The following is a 19,348-nucleotide window of genomic DNA, read 5'->3' on the forward strand; positions in this document are numbered from 1 at the left end:
GAAAAGAAATATCTTTTCTTCCCATCACTGGGGTCATGGCTCATAATAAAAGACATAATAACACGAGAAAAGCATATAAATTTATTTAATATGTTTTACATGATATGGAAGCCTTTATAAAGAAGAAATGTTTAGGTAGCAGAAATATAGATATATTTTATAAAATTTCAATTTGATGTTGGGTAAATAACGAACATATCTCCTTAAAAATGGAGAGGTAATAAAACTATATATAAAATTTATGGGAATATCAGAAAACATCAAATACTGCCAGGCGTGATGGCTCACACCTATAACCTCAGCACTCTGGGCAACATAACGAGAAACCATCTTTAAAAAATAATAGGGGCGGTGCCTGTGGCTCAGTGAGTAGGGCGCCAGCCCCATATACTGAGGGTGGCGGGTTCAAAACCGGCCTCGGCCAAACTGCAACAAAAAAATAGCCAGCTATTGTGGTGGGTGCCTGTAGTCCCAGCTACTCGGGAGGCTGAGGCAAAAGAATCGCCTAAGCCCAAGAGTGGAGGTTGCTGTGAGCTGTGATACCATAGTACTCTACCGAAGGCAATAAAGTGACACTCTGTCTCTATAAAAAATAACAATAATAATAATTAATTAATAAATAAAAACAAAGAATTAAAAATAAGACAAAACATTAAATCCCCAGGAATAATTTTTTTTTTTTTTGAGATAGAGCCTCACTTTGTCACCCTCAGTAGAGTGCTGTCACATCATAGCTCACAGCAACCTCAAACTCTTGGGCTTAAGTGATTCTTTTGCCTCAGCCTCCCAAATAGGTGGGACTACAGGGGCCCACCACAATGCCCGGCAATTTTTAGATACAGGATTTTGCTCTTGCTCAGGCTGGTCTTGAACTTGTGAGCTCAGGCAATCCACCCATCACAGCCTCCCAGAGTGCTAGGATTATAGGTGTGAGCCAGTGCACCTGGCCCCCAGGAATAATTCTTATAAAAGATGTGCAAGATAACTGCAAAAATTGCTGAGAGAGATTTTTTTTTTTTTTTTAGTTTCTTTTTTTATTTTATTTATTTATTTATTTGCAGTTTTTGGCCAGGGCCGAGTTTGAACCTGCCACCTCTGGTATTTGGTGCCGGCGCCCTACCCCTTGAGCCACAGGCACCGCCCACTGAGAGAGATTAGTGAAGACAAGGGATAGAGAGACCAGGTCCATGGATTGGAAGACACAGTAGAGTTAACATATCAATTCTCCCTAAATTGATTGACAGATTCAATGCAATCTAAGTAGGATTTTTGGTGAAAATACAAACAGCCTATGAAAGCCAACGAAATTTTTAAAAAATGGGCGGCACCTGTGACTCAGTGGGTAGTGTGCTCGCCCCATATACCGAGGGTGGTGGGTTCAAACTAGGCCCTGGCCAAACTACAACAAAAAAATAGCTAGGCCTTGTGGTGGGCACCTATAGTCCCAGCTACTCAGGAGGCTGAGGCAAGAGAATCACCTAAGCCCAGGAGTTGGAGGTTGCTGTGAGCTGGGATGCCACAATACTCTACCAAGGGCAATAAAGTAAGACTCTGTCTCTACCAAAAAAAAAAAAAAAAAAAGTAGCCTCAGTGCCTGTAGCTCAGCGGCTAGGTGCAAGCCACATACATGGGAGCTGGCAGGTTTAAATACAGCCGGGCCTACCAAACAACAATGACAACTACAACCAAAAAATAGCCAGGTGTTGTGGTGGGCACCTGTAGTTACAGCTACTTGGGAGGCTGAGGCAAAAGAATCGCTTAAGCCCAAGAGTTGGAGGTTGCTGTGGGCTGTGATGCCAAGCACTCTACTGACATAGTGAGACTCTGTCTCAAAAAAAAGAGAGTATGAAAATGTTGTTGTAATCTAATATCATTAGTTTAAGAAGGGTATGAAAAGGTAAGCCACAGACTATATTTTGCTTCATGGATGATATTTTTTTTTAATTTAAAAGTTTTTTTTTTTAAGGAAAATAATTTTTAATGCTTCAATGCAAATGGAGTACACACTGATTAAATACAATTCAATCTTCTTTGAAAATATCTCAATGACAGCGTTTGATACCAGTTAAGGCCAGCAGAATTGAAGTGAGGAAAATATTACATGTATTGTCTTTCATTGGCTTCATGTATCACTGCCTATGACTATGGCAACCTAATCTTTTCTTTGCAAATTCCATTTATTGGTACTGATTAACTCTGATATTTGCCTTTGGCCCATAGGCTAATAACAACTGCTGGCCACTTCCTCTTGGTAATGTCTGAAATAACTGGCAAAATGGAAGCACATGCCCTGGCTGCTTTTCCTACTTTCAGAATTGGAGAGTTCACCGCTTAGCCTGTTTCCTTCAGGGTGTCACTGTGGTCCTAGGTCCTCTGCTGCTTTCTGTCAAGGAAACAAGCCCGGGCATCTGATATGGATTTGTCATCATTTCTTCTTTGCATTTTCTTTAGAACTTCTTTTGATATTCCATCCTTTAGCTGCTTTACATTTTCCTTGTTTGTCCATCTCTTCCTTGCATCTTCTCTCACTTCACGTCGAGCCGCACTGCTCAAATCATGTGCATTAAATTCGTGCAACTTGGGTAACAAGTCTCTTACCCACTCATAACGAATTGGACACACAATTCTTGCGTAGACTTTGGTGGTAACTAACACCTCATGAAAAATGATCCATTCAAGTTTGGTTTCCTGTTCATGAAGTGCTGAGGAAGGATGAATGTGAACTGGGCTTCCACGCCCATCCATTGTGCAAAACGTTCTCCCAACCGATCTTCGGGCTACATTTTTGAAATAGCCTGCACAAAGACATCTTCGTAGTACTTCATGTTTAGGGCCTTCAAAGGTCTCTCTTGGGAAATCACTTTGCTGTTTAAGTTTCCTTATTAGTTCTCGAAGTTGAGCTTCCACACGAAATGCAGAAAATAAGCACCTCCAATGAATCCAATGCTTTTGGCACCATGAAGCTGGAGCTCCACTTGATTTGCATTGTTCAAAGATGACAGCTAAAGTTGCAAAGTCATTAAATCCTCCAGCTTTAGCTGCCAGTTCTCGATGTCTCTGTTCTGCTTCCTTCTGGTACTCTGGATCAACTGTCAATAGCATCACACTGGTAAAGTTGTTTAAGAGCTTCCAAAATAAGTCTCTCATTAGGTGGATCCAAATAGGGAAACCTTAAATCTTGAGATGAAAAATCATCAATTTCTCATCTTGAAATAGGTCCAATAAAGGAAAAAGGTCCAATATCTCATATAAATATCCATCCCAGGATCGACAATTCTCTTATGACATCGTGTATGGCAAGGCACTTTAAGGTCAGAACTACAGATGTCAAACTAGTCCTCTTAATCTCAGGGATCACATGGTCAGGCATACACTAGTTCCAAAAATCTTTACTATAGATCCTAAAGCATTTTCCTGAGGAAGTCCTGCCAGCCCAGCCACTTCGCTGTAATGCCTCACTCTTTGAAATTGGAACCACCACCAGGATGTCCAGTCCTAATCTGGGGTTGTGATTTAACTGCTTCACAAAGCCACCATCTACCACGTATCTAATTCCATCTATTGTCAAAGAAGTTGCAGAAATATTGGTGGATATGACACATTTTCTTTTTTTTTTTTTTTTTTTTTTTTTTTGTAGAGACAGAGTCTCACTGTACCGCCCTTGGGTAGAGTGCCGTGGCGTCACAAGGCTCACAGCAACCTCTAACTCTTGGGCTTACGCGATTCTCCTGCCTCAGCCTCCCGAGCAGCTGGGACTACAGGCGCCCGCCACAACACCCGGCTATTTTTTTGTTGCAGTTTGGCCGGGGCTGGGTTTGAACCCGCCACCCTCGGCATATGGGGCCGGCGCCCTACTCACTGAGCCACAGGCGCCGCCCAAGGATATGACACATTTTCTAATTCCAGGTGGAGGTGGCAAAAATATTCTCCTCTGTTGATCTGTTGTCATAGATCCATAACATGGCAATATTAACAAGCCATCTAGCGTGGTATCTTGAACATCATAATCATAATCAACGGACTATGCCATCTGAAAAAGTAATTCACAACTTTTTTCGATTTCAAACTGGCCAGTTAGGAAAACCAAGATATCTCCAGCCATTTCATTCAAAAGGATATCCATGGTCATTTTCACAATCGCTTGAATATATGCAGTATTTTCTCTGTCTTGTGGGCCAAATTGCAGAATTTCTCTCTCACTGGATAAAGCCTTCCAGGTATATCAAATATTGGACAATTTCCAAAGAATGCAGACAGCTTGGCTAATTCTATAGTTGCTGACATTACCACCACCTTTAAATGTTCTTTCCTGTTAGGAGACTTCTCCTGAAATAACTTCTTCAATAAACCAAATAAGATATCTGTAGTTAGAGTTCTCTCATGGGCTTCATCCAAAATAATGACACTGAATTTGCTAAGATTTGGATCTCCCAGAATATGTTTCAGTAAACATCCATCAGTCATGTATTTGATTGCTATCTCCTTAGAGCTGCAATCATCAAAATGAACTTGGTATCCTACTTTGGATCCCAAAGTGCATTTCATTTCTTCAGCCACCCTCTGAGCAACTGATATGGCAGCTACTTTTCGTGGCTGAGTCACACCAATCATACCATGTTGTGAAAACCCTGCTTCATATAGATATTTTGGGAGTTGAGTTGTTTTACCACTTTCTGTATTTCCAGTAACAATAAGGAATGAATTGTCCCTCACAGCTTGAATAAGCTTTTTCTTTGTTTCTGAATAGGAAAAGTTGGAGTAGTTCCTCCCTCTTGTGATGTGCATCCTTTCTCTTCTCTATCAGCGATGGAAACAGCCAAGGGCCGCTCTTCCTGAAGGTCTCTTGACCGCTCACCTTCCTCTTGCCGCCTTGGCACCCTGCCTGCGACGGCAGGAAACTGGGACATAGACCTGGCCCCAAGTGGAGGTGAGCACGTCCACCGATCTGAAGAGATGGGAGGGGAAAGGCGAGGACCTAAATTTAAAAGTTTTTAAATTTTAAAAACTTTAAAATTTAAAATTCAATTTAAAAAATTTTCTTTAGGGCAGCACCTGTGGCGCGGTGGGGGGGGCGCGGCACCATATGCCGGAGGTGGTGGGTTCAAACCCAGCCCTGGTCAGAAACCTCAAAAAAAATTTTTTTTCTTTAAATGGACAGATAAGGATACGTCGATTCCTGAAAGATGAAGTAGACACACTTTTCCCTGTCCTTGCCACTAAGAACAGCTAAAATCTTTAGCTTTTTTTTTTTTTTTGAGACAAAGTCTCACTATGTCACCTTCAGAAGAGTGCTGTGGCGTCACAGCTCACAGCAACCTCAAACTCTTGGGCTTAAGCAATTCTCTTGCCTCAGCCTCCCAAGTAGCTGGGACTACAGGCGCCCGCCACAACACCTGGCTATTTCTTTGGTTGTAGTTGTCATTGTTGTTTGGCAGGCCTGGGCCAGATTCAAACCTGCCAGCTCCAGTGTATGTGGTTCGTGCCCTAGCCACTGAGCCTATAGCCACTGAACTATAGGCCCTGAGCCATCTTTAGCTTTTTAAATATAAAACAAACATGAGAAGTCTCTGAAAGGTGGGGTAAAGAATCAGACCGGCAAGGGACCAGCCTGAAAAACAGCAGTGCATTCCCTGGGTTTGGTTTTTGCCTTATACATCCCAAATGCTGGAGATGAGCACAACACAGTAATGCCAGTGGCAAAGACAAAAAGTGCATTGAGTAAAAGCTGCTGTCCCTAGCCAAGAGACAAAGTGAGGACCAGGCTAGGAAAACAGAAAACTTTCAGACAATAACTATTCTGCTCTAGCCAAACACCACCAAAAACACTGCAGCTTCCCCACTTCTACCCCCAATCCCTGCCAGCAAAGGCCAAGTGAGAAACCTAGACTTCTACTTTTCACTAGACTGAAAGGAAGGGCCTCTCCTTGAAGGGCAGAGCAGTGACTTTTATCCCTGCTGGGTGGTAAGAAGCCTACTCCAGATCTACCTCATGGTGTCAGCATAGCATAAGAGGGTAGCCTGGACTTCCACTCCTACCCAGAAGTTACAAGAAACACCTCCCCACCAGGTGTCAATGGAAGCCAAGTGGAGACGGTAGTGATGGAGGATACCAGAGAAGGGTGAGGTCTAGGAGAACAGGTCTTCTCAAGGAGACCACAAGGATACACCTGCAGGGTCCTCCTCGCCATGGTGGCTCAGCTCTTGGGAATTTGTTAACTTCCTGGAATTTGGAAATTTCCATTTCTATTAAATCCTGTAGTTCTATGAGGGCTGGAATAGCATCTCCCGTTTAATTCAAACTGGCCAATGAGAAGGGTATCTATGGGTTGGAACTTTTTGGCTATTGATAAAAAGGGAAAGACCAAGCCAGTCGGGGAGCATGGCCATTTGAAATTCTTCTATGCCGTAAGCTCCCAGCCAGTGAATAAAGCCCTTCCTCTTATAAACATGGTGTTTGGGTGCTCTTTCTCTCTGTTGGGCCTTATCTTCCTACAACAGTAGGGCCTTTTTCCCCCACCTAAAGCAGTGGCAGAGAAGGCCTGCTGTAACAGAAGATTTACATAAGATCCAGAATCTCATAGTATCCGAAATGCCTAGGTTTCAACTGAAAAATGATTCATCCTACTAAGAACCAGAAAAAATCTCAACTCGAAAGAAAAAGACAATCAGCCAATGCTAGTATTAAGATAACAGGGATATTTGAATTATCTGGTAAAGATTTTTAAGGCAGCCATCATAAAAATCCTTCAATAAGCAATTACAAATACACTTCAAAAAATGAAAAAAATAATAGTCTGCAAAAATCAGAAGATATAAAATATGAAATAAAAATTTTAGAACTAAAAAATACAATACTTAAAATTTTAATGTATGAGCTCAACAACAGAATAGAGAGGACACAGGAAAGAATCTAATCAATAGAGAGAAAAATAGACTGAAAAAAATTAACAGAGCTTTAGGGACCTATGAAATTGTATGTAACAAAAGATCTAACATTTATGTCATTGTAATCTAGGAGGGGAGAAAGTTGATGAGGCTGAAAAAAATATGTGAAGTGTGAACTAAAATAATATCCTAAGCCCTCCTGCTGACTGAGAAGACCCCTCTTGGCCAAGGGGGGTCCAGAGAAACCTTAAACCTGAGTTCCTAGCCATGATGAGATGGGAAACAGACGTACTTTATCACACCCTCTCCTCAGTTTTCTTCCCTGAGAGCTAATCTTCCGACCACTTCTCCCTTTTTACAGTTTTGTTATGACAACTGACCAGCATTCCTTCCTGATGAGAACAACCATGGAATGGTTCAACCAGTCTATGGAGGCTATGCTTCACCTTTGAATGATATTAAGGCTGCCATTTTCTGAACGTGGATTCCATGAAGGGGCATGAAGCTCAACTGCACATATGCATGTTTTTCCTGTCATAAATATTCAACATCCCTCCAATAGCTTGTAAAATATGTATATTCAGCCACCCTGCTCAGCATAAATTCCTGTTCTTTGTACTCCCTTGAAGTACATGCTCTTGGCTTCTACCTAAGGCAACTTCTTCCCAGCCTGTCAGAATGGCCACTCTGCAAGCTGCAACCCTTTATGAAAAATAAAGCTTTCCTTTCAAAATGTATAAACCTTGTCATTTTTCAGTTGACGGAAGAATAGCAGAGACTTTTCCAAATTTGGCAAGATACAAACTTATAGATTCAAGAAGCTGAGAAAAGACCAAAAAGGATAAATCCAAAGCAATTCATTCTAATACATCATAGTCAAACTTCTGAAAGCTAAAGACAATCTCTATCTCCGTCTCTCACTCTCTCTCACTTTTTTTTTTTTTTAAGATGAAGTCTTTCTCTGTCATTCTGGCTAGAGTGCTATGGCATCATCATAGCTCACTGCAACTGCAACCTCAAATTCCCGGGCTCAAGCCATCCTCCTGTCTCAACCTAAGTAGCTGAAACTATAGGTGTGTGCTACCACATCTGGTTAATTTTTCTATTTGTTGTGGAGATGAGGTCTTGCTCTTGCTCAGGCTGGTCTTGAACTTTTGCCTCAGGCAATCCTCCTGCCTTGGCTTCACAAAGTGCTAGGATTACAGTTGTGAGCCACTGTGACCAAAGAAAAACTCTTTTCTTTTAAAAGCCTAGCTTAAGCACAAAAGAAAAACTCTTGAAAGCAGTGATGGAGAAGCAATATCCTATCAACCAGGGGGGAAATACTCAAATAACAGATTTCTTATCAGAAAGCATGGAAGCCAGAAAGAAGTGTAGCACAGCATTTTTTTTTTTCTTTCTTTCTTTTTTTTTTTTTGAGACAGAGTTTCATCACTGTGTCACCCTTGGTAGAGTACCATGGCTTACAGCTCACAGCAACCTCAGACTCTTGAGCTTAAGTGATTCTCTTGCCTCAGCCTCCCAAGTAGCAGGGACTATAGGCACCCACCACAATACCTGGGTATTTTTTGGTTGTAGTTGTCATTGTTGTTTGGCAGGCCCAGGCTGGGTTAGAACCTGCCAGCCCCCATGTATGTGGCCGGAGCCCTAGCCACTGAGCTACAGGCAATGAGCCAGCACAGTATTTTTCAAGTGCTGAAAGTAAATAACCATCAACCCAGAATTCTGCATCCAGTGAAAATATCCTTCAGGAAGAAAGAGGAAATTAAGACATAAATGGGGAAAAACTAAGAAAATTTGTCACCAGTAGATCTACCTTTAAAAAAATGGCTAGGATGGGTTCCACCCAGTCAGTGAGTAGGGTGCTGGCCACATACACAGAGGCTGACAGGGTGGAATCGACTCGAGCCAGCTAAAACAACAATGACAACTGCAACAACAACAAAATAGCTGAGCTGGGCATTGTGGTGGGCGCCTGTAGTCCCAGCTACTTGGGAGTCTGAGGCAAGAGAATTGCTTAAGCCCAAGAGTTAGAGGTTGCTGTGAGCAGTGATGCCATAGCACTCCAACCGGGGTGACATAATGAGACTCTGTCTCAAAAAGAAAAAAAAATGGCTGGGTTGGGTGAGGTAGATCATACCTGTAATCCCAGCACATTGGGAACCTGAGAAAGGAGGATCATTTGACGTCAGGGGTTAGAAACCAGCCTGGGAATCATAGTCCCAGTCCAGCCTAGTACTCATTTCTACAAAAATAAAAATATCAGCTGGCTGTGGTAGTGCATATCTGTATTCTCAAATAACTAGGATACTAAGGCAGGAGGATTGCTTAAGTCTAGGAATTTGAGGTTATGGTGAGCTAGGATCTTGCCATGGCACTCCAACCTGGGCAACAGACTGAGATTCTGTCTCAAAAAAAAGTGGCTAAAGGAAGTTTTGTTTTTCTTTTTTAATTTCAGATTAATGTGAGGGTACAATTAGGTTACAATGTTTACATTTGTTAGGAAGAGTCCCTGTTGTAGTTGTGTCCCACAGCCAGAAGGTGTGCCATATACCATCCCTTTCCATCCTCCCCTCTCCGCTATCTTGAATTGAGCTTCCCTCTTATGTGGTACGCGTATTAGATCATCTACTGGCTTCATAATAGTATTGAGTACATTGGATACTTGCTTTTCTATTCTTGTAAATTTTTTTTTTTTTTTTGGAGACAGTCTTACTGTGTTGCCCTCAGTAGAATGTCATGGTGTCACAGCTCACAGCAACCTCCTGGGTTTAAGTGATTCTCTTGTCTCAGCCTCCCAAGGAGCTGGAACTACAGGCACCCACCACAATGCCTGGCTATTTTTTTGTTGCAATTGCCATTGTTGTTTAGCAGGCCCTAGCTAGGTTCAAATCTGCCAGCCCTGGTGTATGTGGCTGGTGCCCTAACCACTGAGCTATAGGTGCCGAGCCTCCATTCTTGTAATTCTTTACTAAGAATGTGATTCTTGCTCGGCACCTGTAGCTCAGTGGCTAGGGCGCCAGCTACATACATAGGAGCTGGCAGGTTCAAATCCAGCCCGGGCCTGCTAAACAATGACAACTGCAACAAAAAAACAGCCAGGCATTGTGGTGGGTGCCTGTAGTTCCAGCTACTTGGGAGGCTGAGGCAAGAGAATTATTTAAGACCAAGAGTTGGAGGTTGCTATGAGCTGTGACACCATGGCACTCTACCAAGGGCGATATAGTGAGACTCTATCTCAAAAAAAAAAAAAAAATTCCATCCAGATTGATACAAAAGATGTAGAGACTCCATCTTTTTTATAGCTGAATATTACATGGTGTACACATATCATGGTTTATTAATCTATTCTTTGGTTGATGGGCATTTAGGTTGTTTCCATACCTTGATGACTGTAAATTGAACTGTGATAAACAATCTAGTGCAAATGTCCTTATAATTTTTTTCTTCTGGGTGGATGCTTAGTAATAGGATTGTGGGATCAAATGGAAGGCCTATTTTGAGGATTGTGGGATTCTTTGAGGATTCTCCATATATTTTTTTTTTTATCACCCCCAGTAGAGTGCTGTAGCGTCACAGCTCACAGCAACCTCCAACTCCTGGGCCTAGGTGACCCTCTTGCATCAGCCTCCCGAGTAACTGGGACTACAGGCGTCCGCCACAACGCCTGGCTATTTTTCTGTTGCAGTTTGGCTGGGGCAGGTTCAAACCTGCTACCCTCCGTATATGGGGCCAGTGCCCTACCCACTGAGGTGCTGCCTGATTCTCCATATTTCTTTCCAAAGAGGCTGTATTAGTTTGCAGTCCCACCAACAGTGTTCCCTTCTCTCTACTAAAGGAAGTTCTTCATTTGTTTTTATTTTTTTTTTTCATAGACAGAGTCTCACTTTATCGCCCTTGGTAGAGTGCCGTGGTGTCACACAGCTCACAGCAACCTCCAACTCCTGGGCTTAGGCGATTCTCAGCCTCAGCCTCCCGAGTAGCTGGGACCACAGGCACCCGCCACAACGCCTGGCTATTTTTTTGTTGCAGTTTGGCCGGGGCTGGGTTTGAAACTGCCACCCTCGGTATATGGGGCTGGTGTCCTATCCACTGAGCCATAGGCGCCGCCCTTTATTTTATTTTTTTGAGACAGCGTCTCACTTTGTTACCCTTGATAGAGTGCCGTGGTACCATAGCTCACAGCAACCTCAACTCTTGGGCTCAAGTGAATCTCTTGCCTCAAGGAAGTTCTTTTTTTTTAGAGACAGAGTCTCACTTTATCACCCTCGGCAGAGTGCTGTGGTGTCACAGCTCACAGTAACCTCCAACTCCTGGGTTTAGGCTATTCTCTTGCCTCAGCCTCCCAAGTAGCTGTGACTACAAGCGCCTGCCACAACTCCCAGCTATTTTTTTTTTTTTTTTTGTAGAGACAGAGTCTCACTGTACCGCCCTCGGTAGAGTGCCGGGCGTCACACTGCTCACAGCAACCTCTAACTCTTGGGCTTACGCAATTCTCTTGCCTCAGCCTCCCGAGCAGCTGGGACTACAGGCGCCCGCCACAACGCCCGGCTATTTTTTTGTTGCAGTTTGGCCGGGGCTGGGCCCGAACCCGCCACCCTCGGCATATGGGGCCGGCGCCCTACTCACTGAGCCACAGGCACCGCCCCCAGCTATTTTTTTGTTGCAGTTTGGCGGAGGCTGGATTTGAACCCAGCACCCTTGGTATATGGGGCCGGCGCCGTACTCACTGAGCCACAGGCGCAGCCCCTCAAGGAAGTTCTTTATGGCTCAGTGCCTGTAGCTCAGTGGCTAGGGCGCTGGCCACATACACTGGGGCTGGTGAGTTCGAATCCTACCTGGCTCTGCCAAACAATAATGACAACTACAACAACAAAAATAGCCAGGCATTGTGGTAAGCGCCTGTTGTCCTAGCTAATCAGGAGGCTGAGGCAAGAGAATCGCTTAAGCCCAGGAGTTTGAGGTTGCTGTGAGCTGTGACGCCATAGCATGGTACTGAGGGCAACATAGTGAGACTCTGTCTCAAAACAAACAAAAAAAATGAAGTTCTTTAAATGGAAAGAAAATGATAAAAGAAGGAATCTTGGAATGTCAAGAATGAAGAAAGAACAAAGGAAAGAGCACAAGCATGAGTAAACACAATAGACTTTCCTTTTCCTCTAGAGCAGGTGTCCTCAAACTGCGGCCTGCGGGCCACATGAAGCCGTGTGAATTGTATTTGTTCCCATTTTGTTTTTTACTTCAAAATAAGATATGTGCAGTGTGCATAGGAACTTGTTCATAGTTTTTTTTTTTTAAACTATAGTCCGGCCCTCCAATGGTCTGAGGGACAGTGAATTGGCTCCCTGTTTAAAATGTTTGAGGACGCCTGCTCTAGAGTTTTCTAAATTACATTTGATGGTTGAAGTAAAAAGTATGCCACTGTTTTTGTGGTTCTCAATGAATGTAGAGGAAATATTTAAAGCAATTATAAATGGGAAAGGTTAAAGGAACATAACTAGAGGTAAGGTTTTCAACCTTTATTCAAACTGGTAAAATGTCACATTAGTAGACAGTGTTGTGTATACATAATGTATTACCTAGACAAATCATGAACTAGCTATACAAAGAAATACACTCAAAACCACTATACAGATAAATCAAAATGGAATTCTAAGCAATGACAGGTGAGAAGTGTTATATTTACATCTGGCGGGCGCCTGTAGTCCCAGCTGCTCGGGAGGCTGAGGCAAGAGAATCGCGTAAGCCCAAGAGTTAGAGGTTGCTGTGAGCCGTGTGACGCCACGGCACTCTACCCAAGGGCGGTACAGTGAGACTCCTGTCTCTACAAAAAAAAAACAACCTTATTTTGTTGAAATTCCCAGAGTGCTAGGATTATAGGCGTGAGCCACCACACCCAGCTACATTTTTTCTTTACTATTCAGATAGTCAAGTTCCCAGAATAAACTCAACAATATAAAATAACTACTCATCGTCAAAAATAAGATTAATCCTTTGTACTGTCACTACACTGCTCAATTCACTCAAATATATATGCCCCGGTTCCTATAGTCAGAAGTTTGGAAAATGTGGCAAAGACTGGCTAGTTGTTGACCAAATCACTTCTTTTCCACTCTGGGCACATTGATAGACCACATTTCCCAACCTCCTAATTAGAAGTAATTAGTTATAGCCTTGATAATGAGTTCTGCCAACGAAACATGGGTGGAGGCTGAGCATGGTGGCTCACATCTGTACTCCTAGCACTTAGGGAGGCTGAGGTGGCAGTATTGCTTGAGATCAGACCACGTTGAGACTAGCCTTGGCAACATAGTGAGACCTTGTGTCTACAAAAATAAAAATAGGGAGAAGCAGAAATCAGAGATTCAAAGTAGGAGAGGAATTCAAAATGCCAGTGCTGGCTGGAAGATGGAGGAAGCCACAAGTTAAGTAATGAGTAACTTTTAAGAGTTGAAAGAGACCCCCAGGCAACATTCAGCAAATGAATGGAGACCTCAGTGCCACATCCAGAAAGAACTGCCAACAGCCAGAATGAACTTGGCAGCAAATCTTATATAGCACCTCTAACTTGGTCAACACCTGGATTTCAGCCTTTGTAACCCCAAGCAGAGCAGCTCCTTAAAATGTGCCAGACTCCTGACCAATGGAAGCAGGGAAGGATGACTCAGAGGCCAGAAGGCTGAACCAAGAACTCAAGAGTGCACAATTGTGAACCATGAAGGATTATTCCTAGGCCTTGACCTGGGAATAATTAAAGAACTCTTGCTGGAGTCTGTCTGGCTGCATTTCAAACTTGCTTTGGCTGGTGTCTCTTTTAAAGCTATTTTTGAACCTGTAATGTAACTATTATCATATGTCTGTCCCACCTTTATGTGTCTGGAGCATTGAAGGAAGATAATGTGCCCCTATAGTTTTATAAGTCCACAAATGGAGTGGAATTGTGCCTAGGAACTGATATTATGGATTACCTCAGAGCCCCATCCCCACATGATTTAGAAGATTTACATGATAAAATTTGGGGCATTTGAGCTATAGAGACTTAGATGATAATTTCTGATTTTGAGTTGACATGCTAATGGGAATCTTGGGAACCTGTGAAGATGGTGAGTCTGGGGATTGTGGAAGGCCGTATTCTAAAAGGACCTCTTAATCTCTGTGCTCTCCTGTTACTCCTGATTATGTTATGTTACATAAAAAAGGGATTTTACAGATCAGTTGACCTTACAATAGAAAGGTTATCCTGGTGGACCTATTCTAATCACATGACTCCTTTAAAATAAGTTTTCTCTGACTTGTTGGAGAAGCAGAAGTTAGAGATTCAAAACCATGAGAGAAATTCAGTATGTGTCATTAACGATCTTTGTGGCTTGAAGATAGACATGACTGACCTCTAGGTGTTGAGACTGACTCCTGGCCAACAGCTACTAGAAGAGAATGGAGACCTTTAGTCCTATCACCACGAGAACTGACTTCTGCCAACAACTTGCGTGAGCTCCTAAGAGTTTTCCCTAGAGCAGTGATTTTCTGTTCTTCTTTTTTATAGACAGAGTCTCACTCTGTCACACTGGTAGAGTGCTGTGATATCATAACTCACAGAAATCTTAAACTCTTGGGCTTGACCAATCCTTTTGCCTCAGACTCCTGAGTAGCTGGGACTATAGGTGCCTGCCACAATGCCTGGCTAGTTTTTTTTATTATTATTTTCGGTAGAGATGGGGATCTCACTATTACTCAGGCTGGTCTCAAACTCCTGAGCTCAAGCAATCCACCTGCCTTGGCCTCCCAGAGTGCTAAGATTACAGGCATGAGCCACCATGCCCACAGTAATTTTCAACCTGTGTGCCATGACACACTGCTGTGCCACAAGAGGATCTTAAGTTTGCTGTGAAAATTTTTAAAGATCGTTAATTAATTGTTTTTGAAAAAAGTTCAAAGTATATTCTTTTTATTTATTCTTTTTTTGGATCAACATAATTTAGGGGTTCCATGGAAGTTTAACTATAGGTTCAAGTGCGCTGTGAGATAAAAAAGATTGAAAAACACTGCCCTACAGAGCCTCATGATGAAAACATGGCTCAGCTGACATCTTGATTTTGTCCAAGAGATCCTGAAGAGAGGGCCCAGATAAAATATGCTGGATACCTGACCCATGGAAACTGTAAATAAATTTGTCTTGTTTATAGTTAAAAAATAAATAAAATAGTCAGGTGCAGTTCCTATAGTCCTAGCTACTTAGAACAGTGAAGTGAGGGGATCACTTGACTCCAGGAGTTTCAGGTTGCAGAGAGCTATGATCAAGGCACTGTACCCAGGCCTGGGGGACAAACTGAGATCCTGTAAAGAGATAGAAATAAATATGGTGGAAGCCTTGCTCACAAAACCCTCTCATGAATAATTCTTCATTTTTGCCCCTCAGCTTGACCTGATGCAGAGCATCCAAAAGGGAAAACCATAAGGAGGCCCCATGGGACTGTGAAGCCACTACATGGAAGGTGCCTGTGTCCTGAATCATCACTTGACAAAAATTGTAAGTCACCTGACCAGGAGCATCCATGTGGAAGTGGGGACAGATAATAAATGTGTGAAGCTACTGTTAAGTTTGTTGTTGTTGTTACAGTAGTTAGCCTACCTTGAAAAATATAAAGTATAGGCTGGACATGGTGGCTCATGCCTGTAATCCTAGCACTCTGGCAGGCCGAGGCAGGTGGATTACCTGAGCAAGAGCAAGACACTGTGTCTAAAAATAGCCGGGTGTTGTGGCGGGTGCCTGTAGGAGCAGCTACTTGGGAGGCTGAGACAAGAATGGCTTGAGCCCAAGAGTTTGAAGTTGCTGTGAACTGTGATGCCATAGCACTCTACTAGGGGCAACAAAGTGAGAGACTCTTTTGTCTAAAAAAAAAGAAAAATATAAAGTCTACAATTTGTTTCTCATGCTTCTTGTCCATTCTCGTCCACAAGTGAATTCATTAGGCAATTAGTTGTGAGAACCTTTCACTGACCCTGCAGAAAACCTTGATGAAATCTGTCAAGTGCTAATTTGCCAGCCGCTATAATGTTAAGTCCTTTTCACCAGCTGCCCTTCCTTGCTGACATAGTTCAAGGAACTTCTGAAGCTTAAGAAGGCTTTGAAGACTAACACTGAGAGCTAAGTATCACTCTTTGCTGTTTTTACCAGCTCACAGTCAAGAGAACATTTCACTTCGCATCCAAATTGACAGCTAGGTAAATGCCAATTATGTAGGTTTCAATTTCTACTGACATGCCAAACTGTATAACAGAGTTATGATACTGTGATCTGAGAGCACAAAGTAGTAATAAAGATTCAGTAAAATTATATTACCTTACTATTTATTACTAATCACTAAATATTCAAAAAATTAAGTACATTTAGGAGTCTTTTTCCATGACTCAATAGTTGTGAAACTTCTTAGCCTGCACAGGTTCTTAATCTTTTTTTTTTTTCTGAGATAGAGGCTCAAGCTGTCGCCCTATGTAGAGTGCTATTGCATCACAGCTCACAGCAACCTCCAATTCCTGGGCTTAAGCGATTCTCTTGCCTCAGCCTCCCAAGTAGCTAGGACTACAGGCACCCGCCACAAAGCCTGGCTATTTTTTGGTTGTAGTTGTAGTTGTTTGGCAGGCCCGGGCTGGATTCAAACCCTCCAGCTATGGTATATGTGGCTGGCACCTTAGCCCCCTGAGCTACAGTCACTGAGCTGGTTCTTAATCTTTTTTGTTGCATAGACCCTTTAGAAGTCCATTGAAGCTAATAAGCTTTTATCACTATATACACATATAGTGAAGTATGTGTGTGTGTGTGCGCTATATAAGTGTATATATATATATATATATACACACTATGTAAGTATATATATACACACACACTATGTAAGTGTATATATATATGTAGCATATAAGTATATACATATATATAGTACATATATATATATTTTAAGAGGAAAAGTTTCACTCTACCAGCTACATGGAATGCAGTGTTGTGATCATAGCTCACTGCAGCCTCTAACTCCTGGGCTCAAGTAATCCTCCTGCCTCAACCTCTCAAAGTACTGAGATTACAGGTGTCAGCCACTGTAGCCAGCCACAGAATGTTTTAGAATGTATAAATACACAGGATTTCAAAGAATATCAACTGAATTATACTTACCAAAATATTTTTAAAATGTTATAGTACATTGTGTACTATTTTTTAAATGTTATAGTATAATGTGTCTTTATAGACACACTAAATAACATCGAGTGGTCTCATAATCATTGGAATTCTGAAGTAGCAATTACTGAAAATGACACTGTGAGATAACTAACAATGAAATGAAATTAGTTGTGATTTGTCAGTGACATAATCACAAGTACTGCTACTAATTGGTTCATTGCCCACATTCATAATCAAAAGAAATGTTAAAATTTTAATTAGATGTTAATGAAACTAAAGATGAAGCCCTGATTCTTTTTTCTTTTTATTTATTTATTTTTTCTGAGACAGAGTCTCACTCTGTCGTCCTGGGTAGAGTGCTGTGGCGACATAGCTCACAGCAACCTCAAACTCTTGGGCTCAAGTGACCCTCATGCCTCAGCTTCCTGAATAACTTGGGACTACAGGCACTCATCACATGCCCATCTTGTTTGTCTGTTTATGTATTTTAGTAGAGACAGGATCTCACTCTTGCTCAGGCTGGTCTCCAACTCCTAAGCTCAAGTGCTCCTCCCGTCTGGGCTTCTCAGAGTATTGGGATTATAGGCATGAACCACTGCAACTGGCCTGATTTTTTTTTTTTGCAGTTTTTGGTCGGGGCTGGGTTTGAACCTGCCACCTCCGGCATATAGGTCTGGTACCCTACCCCTTTGAGCTACAGGCACCAACCTGATTTTTAATTTTTTTTTTAAATTTTCTTTACTTTTTAAACCTTTTTATTATTTATTTATTTTTGAAAACTCTGATTCTATTCATGGAACCCAGGTTAAGAACTGCATGACTATAGGTTTCCCCAAAGAATTAATAGTGCTTATCAACTGAGTGGAGGAAAATAAGGATTGTTTACTTTTTCCTTCTTTTCTGTATTTTTCAAACTTTTTACAGTAGGCAAATATCACTTCCATAATTATAAAAGACATGAAATGATATATACAAAAGTAAGATGAGTGTAGGAAATGGCCAGATTCAGTGCACAGAAATAAAATTGGAAAAAAGTAAGCAATACTTGAAGAGCATCCTTTAGGAAAAATAAAAGGGAATCAACATCCTACATGAAGATGAAGAAACTAAACCTTACTTTCAGCAGAGAGACTCTAAACTGGTGAGAGCTTTATGTTATTTACATACAAAGGTATCAACTTTTTAAAACGCGATGACGCTGCAGGGCTAAGGCACCACAACTGTTTTAACAGGCCACACTGGTGCAACTCTTGGGCCACATTACAAGTAGAAAGGGAACCCACATGCCACTATTACTCATGAGTTGAGTAATTTTATTGTCCTTTCCTTCTGTATCTCTTACTTTTTCTTACCTCCCAGCCCGGACTTGTCTGCTTAATCAATGCTCCAGTGGTTTGGGAGAGAGAACTTCCCGGCAGTGAAATCCAAACTCCTTACAAAGTCATGTAAGACCCTGCTGGATTTGACTCCCTACTTACCACCCCAACCCCCAACTGTCTTTTCCACCTCAAAAGCCTCTCAGGCCTTTTGATTCTTTGGATAAGACAACCTTGTTCCAGCCTTGGGAGCTTTGCTTCTCCTGTTCTTTTCTGGCAAATTCCTTCTCCGTAGCTTCCCCAGACCAGCCTGGCTCATCCTCGAAACTCCAGGGTCTCTGACTCAGAGAGACCTTTCCTCATTGCCTTATTTGAAGTTCCCAGTTCTTTCACGCCAAGAACACTCTCTGAAGTGTTTCCACATCGTCTTCTGCTAGAAAGGAAGCTCTTTGACGGGACTGTTCACTACTGCATCCCCCGGCACCTAAAACTACCTGGCATTGAGGGTGGCGCCTGTGGCTCAGTGAGTAGGGCGCCGGCCCCATATGCCGAGAGTGGCGGGTTCGGACCCAGCCCCGGCCAAACTGCAACAAAAAAAATAGCCGGGCGTTGTGGCGGGCGCCTGTAGTCCCAGCTGCTCGGGAGGCTGAGGCAAGAGAATCGCGGAAGCCCAAGAGTTAGAGGTTGCTGTGAGCTGTGTGAGGTCACGGCACTCTACCGAGGGCGGTACAGTGAGACTCCGTCTCTACAAAACAAAAACAAAAACAAAAAAAAAACCTACCTGGCATTGGAACGAATAATATTAAATGAATGAATACCTGTGGCCTGTCTCCTCGGGACTCACTCTTGCTGAAAAACAGAAAGCAGTTTGTCGAGAGAAATCATGTTAATAGAAATTTTAATTTCTACGCTAAACTGCTGGTTCCTGAAAGAAGTCTCCTGAAAAAGACAAAACGCGGACTCAGCCCGGACTCGA

At 42.4% G+C, this 19,348-nt stretch overlaps 1 pseudogene across 1 annotated transcript; it reads right to left on the reverse strand.

The window, feature by feature from the left end:
- Positions 1 to 1,909: 1,909 nt before the first annotated feature.
- Positions 1,910 to 19,303, reverse strand: LOC128594468 (probable ATP-dependent RNA helicase DHX40; annotated as a pseudogene). Its single transcript, XR_008382562.1, has 4 exons — positions 19,191 to 19,303; positions 3,900 to 4,945; positions 3,273 to 3,608; positions 1,910 to 3,170 (listed from the first exon to the last, which is right to left on the reverse strand). The product of XR_008382562.1 is annotated as a probable ATP-dependent RNA helicase DHX40 (transcript).
- Positions 19,304 to 19,348: the final 45 nt, after the last annotated feature.

The sequence above is a fragment of the Nycticebus coucang genome, chromosome 9, assembly GCF_027406575.1.
Source record: "Nycticebus coucang isolate mNycCou1 chromosome 9, mNycCou1.pri, whole genome shotgun sequence".
In the NCBI taxonomy this organism is placed as follows: Eukaryota; Metazoa; Chordata; class Mammalia; order Primates; family Lorisidae; genus Nycticebus; species Nycticebus coucang.